The sequence below is a fragment of the Nicotiana tabacum genome, chromosome 12 (assembly GCF_000715075.1).
Source record: "Nicotiana tabacum cultivar K326 chromosome 12, ASM71507v2, whole genome shotgun sequence".
NCBI lineage: Eukaryota > Viridiplantae > Streptophyta > Magnoliopsida > Solanales > Solanaceae > Nicotiana > Nicotiana tabacum.
In genome coordinates, this window is record NC_134091.1 from 14483627 (window position 1) to 14500558 (window position 16932).

At 36.3% G+C, this 16932-nt stretch overlaps 1 pseudogene; it reads left to right on the forward strand.

Moving 5' to 3' along the window:
• The first annotated feature begins 9555 nt into the window (after positions 1 to 9555).
• Positions 9556 to 16932, forward strand: part of LOC107777909 (serpin-ZX-like) — a 31659-nt pseudogene continuing 24282 nt past the window's right edge.

Below are 16932 nucleotides of genomic sequence, written 5' to 3' on the forward strand. Positions count from 1 at the left end.
TTGTAATTCATACTTAGTTTAGCTAGAAGCATTGTGTAGAAAACAAATTGTAAAATCATAAACCCTGTGTTTCTCGGATGGCCATTTCAAAATCGTCTATATATTTAGAGAAAACAACAAAGTGGTAGACTATAATAGAGTTATTACAAAGAGGCTTGTAATAGAGTTATTACAAACGAGTAAGGGATTAAGGTTTTAATTCCTAGGTTACAATAGGTTGTAATCTGAACTTGCTCGGTTAGTAAAGTTGAAATCATACAAGTGTAGGTCGTGGTTTTTAATCCCGTGAGTTGAGAGTTTTCCACGTAAAACTCTGCTGTGTGATTTACTTATCTCTTTGTGTGTGTTCTGTGGGAACCGATAGAAAATCTGGTTCTCTATACAATTTGGTGGACCCTCAGTTTCTATCAAACACCCATTATTCTTTTAATAAATATAACACACACACACACACACACACACACACACACACACACACACACACACACACACACACACACACATATATATATATATATATATATATATATATATATATATATATATATATATATATATATTGGTAAGTATAATTAAAATAAGTAGTAAAAATAGAACCTTATTTTGTTACTTTCTTCTCGATCCATTGCATTGACATCATGACATGGGTTGTGAGCCGAGATAATTTTACACAGATTTTCAATATCAAAATTGCTTATGTAGTAGGATGATTTGCATAAAAGGATGGTTTGTCCATTATTTTCTCCACTAAGAAAAGAACATTGACGCCTACTGTGTGCATAATGATTATTATAGCCCCGGGTAAATTTGAATATACAACCTTTTCCTGGTAATTGTTTATATCACTTGCAACGTTTGGTAATTTTTATTCAATTTTCAGGAAATGTTTAAAAGCTTTCCAACGCTGCATGATAATTGAAGTATTGATCCATATCTCATGAATTTTAAAATCAAATAGAAAGCAGATCATGAAAAAACTCCAAATCTCCTTCTTGGTAATCCAAAGACATGTTCTTCATGCAAATCATGAAATGGCGTTTTTGTTTTCCTGCACCAAATCTATTGCAAAGTCAAAATAAGAATAGGAGAGCTACTTTTCTCTTGGACTTTTTGTACAACAATGCTTTTCATGTTCTATATCATATCAGAACTCTTCCATACATCTATATCGTGAAGGTTCATTTGGGAACATGACACATGGAAGATTTTAATGTTATTTGCTTTTTTTTTTTAAATTTTTTTGGTTACATCTGAAGTGCTAGTTGTTGGGTAAGAAAATAGTGTAAAAATAATGTTTATGAGAATTATGGAATGGTTGTGTATGTTGGTGAAGAATTATGTAACAACGGTTTTTTTAATAACAGAAGTAGGGTATATTATATTTTAGAGGGGTATTACAGTAATTCAACTTTTTAGTTTTGGACTTCCCTCTTTTATAATAATGGGCCACTTTAACTTTTAGCCACTCGGCCGAAACTTTTGACAAGTTCTAGCCCACAAATCTATTATGCAATTTGAAGCCAAAAACTAATTATAACAGCTAGCCAGTGAAATAAAAATCCCAGTATTCGCATTCTAAACCCATGTCAAGTATTTCAAGTGATTTTTTATCTTAGAAATCTCATTTACAGTAATAAAAAAATATATCTTCAGTCCAAAGCAATATAAAGTATAAAACTATTTCAGTCAAATAAGTTTTTAATTACACAAACAGAATAATTCGATCAAAAGTCCAAAAAGCTGGTGAATTCAAAAAAATAAAATACTTTTCGAAAGAGAAAAACTTACTTAAAAACTCAACTCAAGAAGAAAAAATACACACAGATAATGAGATTATATGTGTGTGTGTGAGAGAGAGATGTACATTTCACAATATATACAAGATATACTTTAGATACACAAACACACTCGGATACACTCAATATACACAAATGATACACTGCCAAACTTAGTATACATTGCATATATAGTTTTAACATTGTATAATAGTGTCAACTTCTATATAAAATTAATATTTAAGTACCATGTATATACAACTTTTATACATAGCACAATAATATACATATAACTTTTATATAAAAGTATAATACAAATTATCGTATATATGTACAACTCTATGTGTGTGTGTGTGTGTGTGTGTGTGTGTGTGTGTGTATATATATATATATATATATATATATATATATATATATATATATATATATATATATATATATATATATATAGTATCTTTGTACTACCCCATTAATTCCAGACCCACTATCGGGGTGTTATCACTTTTATCCCGCGCCAAAAATTAATTACATCTGGTAGTCGAAAAATTATATAAAACTGTATAATTTCTGTATATAACATAAATAATGTATATATATAAAAAAAATATATACAGTTTTATATAGTTTTTCGGCTATTATTTTTACAATGACTATACATTGTCATTTTTTCCCATCGAATACTCACTGTAAAAGATCTCCACTCACAAAACACTATTATGATCCGAATAAGAAGAAGAAGAAGCTAGCTAGAAAACCCCATGACTTTTGCTGCCACTCTTGTATCTTGCATCGTAATTAAGTAAATCTTTTTAATAATTGAATTAAAAATTTTGTGATCTTTCTAGGTACTTAAACAAGTTTTTTCAGTGTGATGTAAAAAATAAAGAGAAAAAAATATAGATCTGAAATGGGATATAGAGAAGGGGAGAAAAATGAAAAAATAAAGAACAAAATAAAGAAAAAAGGAAGACGAAGGAGACACAGAGAAAGAGAAAGGTAAGAAAGAGGGTGAGAAAGAAGGAGGATAGGACTGAAAGTGGTAATAAGAAGAAAGATATGTGAATTGGATAGAATGAAAGAAAGACAAAAAGGTTGGGAATAAATATGGTCTCGGGAAGATAAATGCATTGAAAATAGACAATGGCTATAAGTTGCAAATAAATTGGACCGGGAGGATATTTCGGGTAAGTAATGAAAAATAGGCTAATAAAATCTTTGAGTGGCCATACAATGTTATTTTCTCTATAATATGGTCATCTGCTAGAAATTAATATAAGCCGTTAGTCACAAATTGAAATATGTATTTTATAGCCCAAAATCAATTATAACGGCTAGCCACCGGATGTGGCATTATCTTCTTCTTCTTCATACGTGGCTTCTGTATCTTCTGGGGCCATTTTGTGGAATCGTTTCTTCGAGGTGGTCAACCAGCCCCAAATTCATTGCTCTAAACTTTTTCGTTCCATCTCAGCTTCAATATTTTTGTTCTCTGTTACTGATTCACTATGCCAAATCAATGTGCCTTCTTTGCTTCAAATTGGTTTGCGTTTGCAGATTGAACATCAGTAAGCTCTGTATTTTGTTTATTGGAATATATATATTTTTTCCAAAAAATAGATATGCCCATGAGTCAAGCCATAGAGATAAAATGATCTGCAATAGAACCCCGATGTTGATGATGATGGCTCTCTCGTGTGTTTAAATTTGATGTTTCTTAAAAACATTAGAGTTGGATGTGCTAAAAGAATGAGATGCAATGAGCATAATCTACATAGTCACATAATAATATTACTATCTCGACAGTCATTATACAAAAAAATTATACTAAATAGACTATTACTATACAAAATAGACTGTCAATATATAAAAATATACTAAAGATATAGTCACTGTACAATTTATATACAATAGACTGTCACTACACAAAATATATACAAAATAGACTGTCACTATACAAAAAATAATACTAAATAGACTGTCACTATACAAAATAGACTGTCAATATACAAAAAATATACAAAATAAATATTTCGGGTTATTAGATGTAATATGTTTGGGTCAGAGGGCCATTTTGTGTCAATGGGCAAAAACATAGACTATTAAAATTTTGAGGGGCTATAGAGGGTAGTTTTCTCTATAATTAGGGGTGGCAATTTGAGCCCAAACCTATCCAGCCCGCCCAACCCGCCCAGAGATTAATGGGTTGGGCTACAAACAATTTAGCTCATGGGCAGGGGCGGAGCTAGCTTTCTGTTTACGGGTTCGGCCGAACCTAGTAGCTTTTGTGCACACTCTGTATTTGTCTTGAAAAATTCATGGAATATGTATAAATTATTATTATAGAATCCAGTAACTTAAAAGAACTAGAATACCGAACCTATAAGTTTCAAATCCTGGCTCCGCCTCTGCTAATGGATCTATTTGGGCTGAGTCCAAGTTAACCCATTATTTTTTATAGCCCATTCTGACTCATGAAGTAGCCCAAATACAACCCATGAAGCTCACCCAAAACAAAGAGATCTCAACCCAACTTATCTAGAAATTTACTTAGTTGCCCCATCATTAGTTTTTGTATCTAAGTTTTAAAATGAGAATCAAAGTATTTAAGTTGCCCCACTCTCTGTTTTTCGTTTTTCTGCACTACCCACCCAACCCAACCCCCTCCGCAATTTTTTTTTTTACCTTTTTTTTTTTTTTTTTTTGTATTTTCAATTTTCTGTTTTCTATTTTTAGTTTTTCTGTACCATCGAGTCATCCACCCCACCCTCACCCCCGCCACATATTTTTTTTACCTTTTTTTTTTGTATTTTCAATTTTCAAATTTTTCATTTTTCTACACCACCCATCACCCACCCGCAATTTGTTTTTCAACTTACACATTTTAAAATACCAATTTGTTATTTAAGAAATTATATTTTGATTCTCAAAATACTAATAGTATTTATTTACCTTTTATACATAGGTGTATAAAAGGTAAAAAATTTTGTTTATGCAAGATGAGCATGGTTCTAAACACATGGGTCAAGTTGGGCAGGTTGGGTTATGACCCATTGTTTAGCTCATCTTGACCCAGCTCATCTTAGCCCAAGTACACTTTGGGTTGGGTTGGGCAATGACCCATTTATTGATCTAACCCATTTACACCCAAATTCAACCTAACCCGCCCATTGCCACTCCTATAATATAGATTATCATTTCAGAAGCCTGTAAAGGCTTCAATATTGGAACTGGTGATAAAATTTGGAGTAAAAAGCCTGTTTTTGGTGAAAATAGCAAAGTTTATTGTACGGAATAATCATCAAATCTTACTGTGCGAATATATACCACTGTTATCTTTGTTTCATACGGGGCCGGCTAGAGCCTAAGGCCACTAACGCAATGGCCTTAGGAGCCCAAAATACTCGGGGCCCTAAAATCTATAAATTATATATAATATTTAATAATTATGCACTATCGATAGAATTTTTAAATCATTTGGTTCAAATAGTTATATCTAAAAGTTTTACAACTCTTAAATTATAGTTACTAGTTATTTTTTGTCTTTAATTCGTCCCAACTTAAATCGATCTTCTTACAAATGTTAGTTTAGAATAATCTTTCTTAATTCTTTGTGTAACGACCCGACCGGTCATTTTGAGTATTACTGCCCCGTTCTTCCGTTCACTGCTCAATTTATATTTTATAGCTGTTGTATGACTTATCAGGTTAGTTAGTTCGGGTCCGGAGAGAATTCAGAGTGAAATGAGACACTTAGTCTCATAATTGAAAACTTAAGTTAGAAAAGTTGACCGAAGGTGGACATATGTGTAAACGACCTCGGATTTAAATTTTGATGATTCCAATAGCTCTGTATGGTGATGTTGGACTTAGGAGCGTGTCCAGAAAATTATTTGGAGGTCGGTAGAGAAATTAGGCTTGAAATGACAAAAGTTGAATTTTTGGAAAGTTTGACCAGGGGGTTGACTTTTTGATATCGGGGTCGGAATCCGATTCAGAAATTTTTTATAGCTCTGTTATATCATTTATGACTTGTGTGCAAAATTTGAGGTCAATCAGACTTGATTTGATAGGTTTCGGCATCGAATGTAGAAGTTGAAAATTCTTAAGTTTCATCAAGCTTAAATTGGGGTGTGATTTTTTATTTTAGCATTATTTGATGTGATTTGAGGTTTCGACTAAGTCCGTATGATATTTTAGGACTTATTGATATGATTTGACGGGTCCCGAGGGGCTTGGTTGTATTTTTGGATCATTGGTTGAGAGACTAGTAACGTTAAGAAATTTGGGAGTTTGACCATGGTCAATATCGGGTTAAGACGATCTCTTTTCATTTTTTTGAGTACGCGAGCAGGTGCGTAGCATGTTTTATGATTGAAATTCATATATGGTTTGTGTCCGGGAGGTTCCGGATGAGTTTCAGGATTGTTTCGGATCATTTCAGAGAAGTTTGAGTTTGCTGGTTTCTGGTGAGGTACTGTTCATTCGCAATTGCGAATAATTTATGGCTTGCGAAAACACTGTTCATTCGTAATTGCGAACCATTTATGGCAATTGCGAAAATACTGTTCATTCGCAAATGAGAAGTTTTTGTCCGCAAATGCGAACCTCGTAAGAATGTTTAAGATCTGTTCGTCCCATTTTCCATTTTTACCGATTTGGAGCTCGGGAAGAGGCGATTTTTGGGAGATTTTCAAGAAAAATTATGGGGTAAGTGTTCTTAACTCAATTTTGGTTAAAATACCTGCATCCATTACTGTTTTTATCCCGAAATTAGGGAATTGGGTTGAAAATGGTAGAAATTTTCATAGATTTTAACTGAGGATTTGGAGGTTGAGTTGATATCGGAATTTGATAAAATTTATATGGTTGGACTCGTGGTTGTACGAGCGTTCATATTTTGTAACTTTTGTCGGGTTCCGAGACGTGGGCCCCACAGGCGATTTTTGAGTGTAATTTCGGATTTTATAAAAAAATTAGTATTTTGATATGGCATTAATTCTTATAATTTGTGTTGACTGAACCAAATTAATTGTGACTAGATTCGAGCCGTTTGGAAGTTGATACGCGCATAATGGAATTTCTAGAGCATTGTTTAGCTTGCTCGACATTGGATTCGGCTTGTTCGAGGTAAGTAGCTCTTCTAATCTTGGAACTGAGGGTATGAACCCTGAATATATATATTATGTGAAATGTTGGGAGGTGACGCACATACTAGGTGACGGGCGTGTGGGCGTGCACCATGAAAATTATGACATAATTATTTTCGTGGAATTTTATAGTCAAATAATCTTGGCATTTTCTATGCAGTTTTATGTGCTAAAGAAATTGAGCTGAGAATCATATTAAAAATCATGTTGAGGCTATGTGCCAGTATTATTGGGACCCACAGATGTCATATTGCTGTGAATTATTTATTTTAAATTGAAAATTCATACTCAGTCATATTCATGGCATTCCATATCATATCTTTATTCTCTGTTGTTATTTATTGATACATCATATCATCATTTTCAGGCTATTTTCATGACACTGTGAGCCCATGAGAGAGAAACTAGAGTGATTAATGACTGAGTGAGGCTGATGGCCTGATTGTGAAGATAATTATGGGATCGGGCTGCACGCCGCAGTAGGCCATATTGGCTTTATATACTTTATTATTATGGGATCGGGCTGCACGTCGCAGCAGGCCAGATTGACTTATTATAGCATGTGAGTTGTCCGTGCGGATACAGATATCGATACTATAGCACGTGAGTTGTCCGTGCAACACGTGAGTTGTCCGTGCAGATTATAGCGCTTGGGTTGAAGGAGCCCCTCCAGAGTCTGTACACACCCCCAGTGAGCGCAGGTACCTATTGAGTGCGAGTGCCAAGCGTCTGTGAGGACTGAGTGACTGGGAGGACTGAGTGACTAGGAGGACTGAGTGACTGTGAGGACTGAGTGAAATGATACTCTGAGAGTATGCATATGATTTTATCAATGAGTTGCATCGCATTGACATACACACATGACATACAGGCATAGAGATGTATTTTTCTCATGTTGTACAACATCACATCATTCATAATTTATCACACATATTGACAGATGGGCATATTGATGCATTTGTTTTATACGGGTTATCTGGAAAGAAAATGAAACATCTCATTTATTATTGAAAGGATTTTCGGGAAAATTATTGTTTTCAAACTTATTCATATTTTTGGCAACTTCGGTAAATGATTTGGGTTTTCACTGATGTACTTGAAAGAAAGAACTATTTTTAGAAATCATGATTTAGCTGAGCATTTTATCTCTGAGTTACTTCTTGTATTATTGCTTTACGTTGTTATGGACTATTGTGGACTATTGGTTTTGGACCCGACCTGGGTAAAAGCTCGTCACTACTTTCAACCTAAGGTTAGGTTTGTTATTTATTGAGTACATGAGGTCGGTTGTACTCATACTACACTTCTGCACCTTGCGTGCAGATGTTGGCTGTTGATGTTGCTGTGTTGGTTGAGAGCTGGATCTGAAGATGTACCTGCGTTCCGCTTGTAGTTGCCTCTTGTTCATGGTAGCCTTAGATTCATAAAATTCTGTTTATGTACTTTTCAAATAAATGATGTATTTACTTCATACGAGCTTTGTAAACTCTATTCTTAGAAGCTCATGATTTGTACTACCAGTTCTTGGGGAATGTATAAGATTAAGATAATTATTTACTTAAATTGCTTTATTAATTGTTATTGAAATTGGTTAGTGGTTAAGTGGTTTACCTAGCGGGTGGGTTAGGTGACATCACGACTAGTCGGATTTTGGGTCGTAACACTTTGAGTGCCTTTGTAGACATTTTTCAGGTTACTTTAATAAGTAACTATTAAAATTCGTCCTTAATATTGAATGACTCTTGAAATATAGTAGTTATAATTACAGTATTATTTGTTTCAACTTATATTTAGAATTAAAAGTATTAAAAGAAAATGTATAAGTAGAAGAAACTCTAATTGTCAAACTCAATCAGGTAAAAAGTATTAGTTCAATTACCGTTAATAATTTCTATATCAGTTGCCTCAGTTGAATTTTTTTAAAAACTAAATTAATAAAGTTCAATATGATAAAATACAAGAAATATTAAACAAATTGGTTATACATTGGCAATAATTAAAACTAATTATAACTTCTTTAGTATAAATTTTAAGAGTACATAATAATAATTACAAAAATTTAAGGTCTCACTTTTTATTTTCGCCTTAGGCCCATATTATGTCGAGCTGCCCCTAGTTTCATATTTAGAAAGCAACTAATGACCGCATTATATTTCTCCTATTTTAATTGGGTTATTATCTATTATACTGAAAATAAAAAATACTGGAAAATTGTATTATTTTTGTATGAGTTAGTGAGAGCTTTATGATTTTGATGTAAGAAAACTAATTTATATGATTTTATTGAAAAAAAAACATAATTATATGATCATTTGTGAAATTTACCCTAACAATTAGAATCATGGAAAGTATATTTTCATGAATAAACAATAAATAAAGATGAGAATGACTAAGCAAATCGGAAAATCAGAGGCGTAATCGAGCCTGTGTATGGTAAACGCAATTAAGTCCTAACCTTTTTAATTAGAGTAGGAAGAAAGTAATTATGGTACTGTAATTAGCGTACTGTTACTTTTCCTTCGAATGAGTAACACAAACCCTAATTAGACTAGGCGGTAGGCTAACAACTTAACCTCTATATAAGGAGTCTCAACTCTCCTCTCTAGTTTAATTTCACTCATCAGAATTTTAATCATCTCCAATCTGCAATATGGATTTCTGTTCATATTTTAGCAATATGAATCTCCGGGAATCGGCTAAAAAGCAGAGCGATATTCCTTTGATGCTCGCGAAGCATGTATTCAGCAGCGAATTTAAAGGCCATGATTCTAACATGGTATTTCCACCACTCTCAATTCAAATAGTTCTTGGTCTCATTGCTACTGGCTCCAAAGGCCAGACGTTGGACCAGCTGTTGTCTTTTTTCAACCTCAACTCCATTGAAGAAGTCAATTCTCTTTCTTCTTGGCTCGTCGCTAATGTTTTAGCCGATGGCAGCCCAAGGGGAGGTCCTCGTTTGTCCATTGCTAATGGGGCTTGGGTTGATTGAACTCTGTCTTTCAAGCATTCTTTCAAACAGATTATGGACAATGTTTACAAGGCTGCTTCGGCTTATGTTGATTTTCAGAAAAAAGTTAGTCTTAAAACCTTCACTCGTTAATAAATATTTTAGTTTACAGATAACCGATAAAGTGTTGAGGAGAAAGGTGTAACCTGATAATGAGAGGTGGTTTAGTTTATTTATGTATGATAAGTCAGTTAGGGAGTTAATGAGATAGTTAGTTTGTTATAGTAGTGGGAAGTCACACGTGTATATATATGTGTACATATAAGAGATACAAAGTGTGTGGAATAGAAATTTTTTCACTAAGATATTTCTTATTCTTCTTCTTCCTCTCTTTCTCTTCTCCATCTAGCTAGGGTTTCTGTAGGTGATCAATCACCAAACTTCAGCATGGTATCAGAGCTCCGAGCTCGGAATTGAAGCTCAGATATCGATCGTCAATTTCTTCTCAATCGAATTTCTGGTTCAGATCTAATATCTCAATTTTTCTGTTTTTTCAACTCGAAATTGCTCAACAATGGCGGGTGATGATTTGTTGAATGAAAGTCCAAATACTACTGTTGAAAATGCTTCGCATGCATCATTAGAGGATGAATTTGAGGAAGGAGTGACAGTAGCAGTCACTCATCCTCTGTACCTAGCTCCCGGCGATACAAGTGGAATCTCCTTGATCTCATTTCAGCTAACCGGCACTGACAATTACTCTCTATGGCATCGATCTATGCAAATTGCATTACTTGGTCGAAATAAGCTTGGGATTGTTGATGGCAGGTGGCCTAAGGAGCGGTTTCGTGAGAAGTACTGGTATCAATAGGAGAGGTGTAATACAATTGTGTTGTCATGGTTGATGAATTCAGTGGCTCCGGCATTAATCAGTGGCATTGCATACGCTACTAGTGCACAGGTAGTGTGTGTCACACCCCTTTTAGACCCCCAAAAGATATATATGTCATATGGATTGGGTTAAAGAGTTTTTCCAATTAAAGTGACAAACTTGAGTAGGGATTATTTTACTTACAGGTCGCCACTTGGAATTAAGTTTTGGGGTGTTCCAAATCACCTTTTATTTGAATCCCTAGTCAAAGGAAGGTTTGACTCTATTATTATTGGTCTGTGAAAACAAAGTCAGGGTAAGGAATTCTGTTGACTGGGGAGAAGGTGTAACGCATTCCCCGAGTCCCGTGGTTCTAGCACGGTCGCTCAACTATTAATAATTGGCCTAATTATCTGATTTATTACATATTTTAAACCTATTGTGCATTTTTAACCTTTTAAACCGCTTTTAATACTTATGGAATTTGTATGAACGAGTCGCGATATCACGTACTTGTTTGTTTTTGTACATATTGGGAATCACGTAACGTGAAACGCACCCACGATTCACAACATGTTAATTTTTATTATTATTTGAAGTTATGATCGAGTCACGTGAAACGCACACTCGGATGTTCATTAATTATTTTCCTAAAGCTAATTTGAGATTATTATAAGGCCAAGATCAAAGCTTTACTGGGATTTAGTCGTACAGTTCGCTGAAAAACAATTTAAGAGCAGTTTCATGATCTTTCTGTAAGCTATAGCAATTACCCATAGCACACCTGCCACACCATGGATAAAGAAAATTACCAACTATGCTTCATCTCATTAAGAGAATAAATGATATTAGTTTTTCTGTTTAGCTCCAACTATACTTGCTACAGTCATTTTAGAAACATCATATGGCACCGTGACAGATCAAAGCTTTACTTGGCCCAAGAACTCCACAAAACAGTAAACTTATAACCAACTTTAAATGTATGGATGCATGAAATTAATAACCTTTACTCCTATATTAAAACATGTGTCCAAATATAGATATAGATAAAACTAAAGATAAAGTAGGATCAATTAATTAAATACTAAGAGATATAAACAACTGAAAACAAAGGCATGATAAAGCATATACTAGCATTTAAGAACGTATCTACAGTGTTATTCATAAAGTTTAAAGAGATTAGTTAATACTTTAAAATTGACACTCCAATGAACTTCACCATGAGGTTTTAGCAAACAGTTTTCATGGACAGAAGCAAAAATGATATCCAAAGTTAGCAATATCACAGAAGGCAAAAGTCGTACTTTGTATTAAATGAATTTGAGGTTGAGAAAACATACATCTGTGCGAGCCAAACAAACCCCGACTATCGGAACGAAAATCAAACAAGAAATTAGCAAAGCCGGAACCTCGAAGGCGAAACTACTCCGGCGACCTCGATAGAGCTCAAACTAAAAAAAAATATTGTTGAGTTACGTGGAAAAGGGGGACTGCTTTAAGCTCGTTTCGGGAGAGCTCTTGGGTGACGTTTTGGGCTGATTCAAGGTGGTTAAAAGGGCTGCTTTAATTGAGTTTTACATGGGTTTGTGTCTGGTTTGAGCTAGAGTTTTAGATCTGAAAATGGTGGTCATTTTCAGTCATTTTCGCCTGCTCTTTGCTGGGATGCTGGTGGTGTTTATTGGAGTTGATAGAGGGAATGAGGGCAGCGGATGGAATCAGTCTTTCTCCTAGGGTTCGGAGGCTGTGTATTGTGTTTTCATCGTGTCATTTTTTGAAGTAGTAGTTTTTATCTATGGATGCTGTGATATTTTTTTTTTTTTTTTTAGGAAGAAGAAAAAGTCCCCTTTTTGGGGGTGCCGCTCCTGGTTTTTTTTATGGGGGAGGGTTATGTCCGTCTCCTTAAGGGAATAGGGAAGATGTGGGGGGTTGTGAGTGGGGACAAGCATGGGGGACAAAGCATGGGGGACAAGGCATGGGGGACAAAGAAAAGTTGAGTGGGGCCACGCCTGAGAAGATGGGAGCGGAAAATATTCAAGCACGGTAAAAAATTAGGTGCTCACAGCATACCCCTCTTTGCTTGAAAACATTAAAAATTTTTAGGCAAAGATAAAGTGAGCCGTGTGACTAAGTTTTTACCATATCGTTATTCAAAAGAGGAAGAAAATAAAAGAAAAAAGTACAACCGAGTCCTAATTTGGGACAGCCTACATATCCTGGGTTATAAGGGAATCAGGTCGCGTGTAGTTCAAGGAAAGTGATGGAATGATGAGTTGGAGAGTCGAGTGAGGTTCCGTCGAGGCTCCGGTCCGTAGTCTTGCTATTACATCAAAATTGAAAGAAACTAAACAAGCCTATCAACTATGAGTTACAAGATTCCTATCTATAAGTCTTTTGAAGCTTGATCTTGAATCTTGACTGGTTGTTCATGCAAGCTCTGATCTGAACCTTGATGCTTGCTAGCTGTAAGTGCTAGTTCATTCTTCTACGGCTTCTTCTGAGCAAAACGGGAAATGTGAAGCTCGTAACTTCAGTCATGTCTTGAGTAGTCCATATCCTTTCCATCTGCTTCTGCATTTGGATTCACTTCTTTTCCTTTTCTTTTCTTTATTCTGGATTGAGACTTTTTCTTTTGTTCATCTCGAATACTGTGCCTCGCGGTAAAACCTGCTCAGACATCACAACAAACAAACGAACGAACTTTTTCTGCCCCAGTTTTCAGTAGAAAAATTTCGTGAGTTATTGTAACAAAAATTCTAAACTACTTCTTTATTGAAAGATATAAAAGAACAGGAATGGTGTATCCTGAAAAGGTCATGATCCCAAAAGAATGTCTCAACTAAGTATTGGTGTACCTTATGTCGGGAAAATGTGGCAAGGGAATAGGATACCCTATACTGAAAAGGAAATGTAACCAGGGGTTGGTGCCATGTATTATTGAAAAGGAAATGTAACCAGGGGTTGGTGCCCTGTATTACTAAAAAAAAATGTAACCAGGGGTTGGTGCCATGTATTACTAAAAAGAAAATGTAACCAGGGGTTGGTGCCCTGTATTACTGAAAAGGAAATTTAACCAAGGGTTGACGCCCTATATTACTGAAAAAAAGAATGTTGAATCCCCTTGGCAAAAAAGTTCTACCTGGGTTAAACTATGAAAAACAAAAGTGGACAAAGAGTACTTCTACCCAGATTAAGCCAAATTAAGGAAACCTGGGTGAAGAGTACTTCTACCTGAAAATATGAGCTGGATCCCCCTAGGCAAAAAGGTTCTACCTGGGTTAAGCTACGAAAAATAGCCTGAGCGAAGAGTACTTCTACCCGGAAATATGAGTTGGATCCCCCTAAGAGAAAAGGTTCTGCCTGAGTTAAGCTACATAAAACATCCTGAGCGAAAAATACTTCTACCCGGAAACTATGAGTTGGATCCCCCTAGGAGAAAAAGGTTCTACCGGGGTTAAGCTACGTAAAACAACTTGAGCGAAGAATACTTCTACCCGGAACTATGAGCTAGATCCCCCTAGTCGAACAGGTTCTACCTAGGTTAAGCTATGTAAAACATCGTGAGCGAAGAGTACTTCTACTCGGAAATATGAGCTGGATCCCCCTAGGCGAAAAGGCTCTACCTGGGTTAAGCTACGAAAACCAACCTGAGCGAAGAGTACTTCTACCCGGAACTATGAGCTAGATCCCCCTAGTCGAAAAGGTTCTACCTGGGTTAAGCTATGTAAAACATCCTGAGCGAAGAGTACTTCTACCAGGAAATATGAGCTCGATCCCCCTAGGCGAAAAGGCTCTACCTAGGTTAAGCTACGAAAAACAACCTGGGCGAAGAGTACTTCTACACGGAACTGTGAGCTAGATCCCCCTAGGCAAAAAGGTTCTACCTGGATTAAGCTACGTAAAACATTCTAAGCGAAGAGTACTTTTACCCGGAACTGTGAGCTGGATCCCCCTAGGCAAAAAGGTTCTACCTGGGTTAAGCTACGCAAAACAACCTGAGCGAAAAGTACTTCTACCCGTAAACTATGAGCTGGATCCCCCTAGGTGAAAATGTTCTACCTGGGTTAAGCTACGTAAAACAACCTGAGCGAAGAGTACTTCTACCCGGAACTATGAGCTGGATCCCTCTAGGAGAAAAAGGTTCTACCTGGGTTAAGCTACGTAAAACAACCTGAGCGAAGAGTACTTCTACCCAAAACTATGAGCTGGATCCCTCTAGGAGAAAAAGGTTCTACCTGGGTTAAACTACGTAAAACAGCCTGGGGGAAGAGTACTTCTACCTGGAACTTTGAGCTGGATCCCCCTAAGTGAAAATGTTCTACCTGGGTTAAGCTACGCAAAACAACCTGAGCGAAGAGTACCGTGAAGATTTTAAGGAGCTTACATTTGGTGACATTCGTCCTTTGAGAACTGCCATTCTGCACTGCTTTCTTCCTACTTCAAACAAAGAAAATTTGTGAGTTTTTAAAGTGGTGGTCGGTTTGTGGCCTTGATGCACTGAGGAGTTTGAGTTCACGGACACCCCGTTGTCGAAGAACTGATTTTATCAAAGTGGTACTGAGATACTCGGATACTTTGTATCATTTTCTGGAGACTTTGTCTTTCTGACGTCTCCCCTGGCTGTTTCATACCCGGATGTCCACGGTACCGTTAACCCTTGTATCTAAGGCAAAGCAATTTTTCTTTAAAATCAAACATAGCTATCTTGCACTCAGAACCAGTTTGTGTCTGTAGTGCTTATCAACTTTTCCTGTGAAGCAAGTCTTGCTTAGGCGACCTTTTCAGTTTCTTTGAGATACTTTGTCCGCCTTATCAAAAGAGATCACAGATGGATTCCTGCCTTCATCAATGCCGTATATGCTCCAAATTGTGCTCGGTATTACGGGAAAACTGTAGACAGTTTTGCAGCCATTTTTGCTTTGCTTTTGATGCAAGATTAGACCGAAAGGGAATCTAAGAAAAATTATGGAAAAGAATAGAAGAGCAATTGGAAGTGAAAAAGGAATTGTGTCTAAATAAAAGGTGTCCCTTTCGGGGAGAGAAATAAGGAGACTTATCTGGAGATATGTGCCGACTTCAATGAATCATGACATGCATTTTGGACTGGACGCCTGATCTGTCTGAGCTATCTAATTCTCAAAATACGTCGCAAATGTTCATCTTGAAATTGTCTTGGTTGTGCTCATGCCGGAGCATCGAAGACCCTCATTCGGCTAGTAGCGCCCTTTGCGGGTTTTCGCTAACTGACCTCTCTCATTTCTCTAATCACTGTTGCTTTATGGTCCCCATCTGGTTTTCACCAATAAGACTCTTGCATTTCTCTGCTCACTGTCGCCTTACAGTGCTCATACGGGTTTTCACCGATAAGACTCTCTCATTTCTTCTTTTTTTTCTTTATGCGAAATGTTGGCCAATGCCCCTAGCATGGGGACTTCAAGAATTCTCAAAGATCCATAAGAAATTCTTAACAGGAAAAGGCGAAAAGAACCTTGAACTAAATTACAACTTTTGGAACTGTTTCTACGGGAAAACCGTAAGATAAAAACAAACTTCTGCCATAGTTTTGAAGTATTGGGAATATGGATTTTTGTTGCGATGGGACCGAACCCAGGGTAAGGTTGCCTACGTATCCTTTCGGAATCAGGTCAGACGTAGTTCAATGACTCAAAAAATTTATTGTTTGACTTATTCTTCTTTATTTATTATTATTTTTTTTTGAGTTCACAAGTTCCGAAAAATAGAAAACAAGGAAGAAAAATACAGCTTAAAAGGGGTAACAAAAGGGTGACACTTGCTTGGAATAGCGAGCAATGGTAGCCTTCGTCATCGTGAAAGTTCCACAGTGGGTATATATCAGACATAATATCTTTTGACTGCATCTGCATTAATAGTCATGTCTGGTACTCGTCCTTCTTCATCTACCAAGTGCAAGGCCCCTTTTGGTAACACTTTCTTGATGATGTAGGGTCCTTTCCAGTTTGGGGCGAACTTTCCTTTAGCTTCTACTTGGTGTGGAAGAACGCGTTTCAGAACGAGTTGGCCTACCTCGAAATGCCTTGGACGCACTTTCTTGTTGTAAGCGCGCGCCATTCTTTGCTGGTATAACTGGCCAAAGCACACTGCTGCTAGCCGTTTTTCATCAATCAGCATTGGTTGTTCTAATCGGGTCTTTACCTATTCTGTATCTTCAATCTC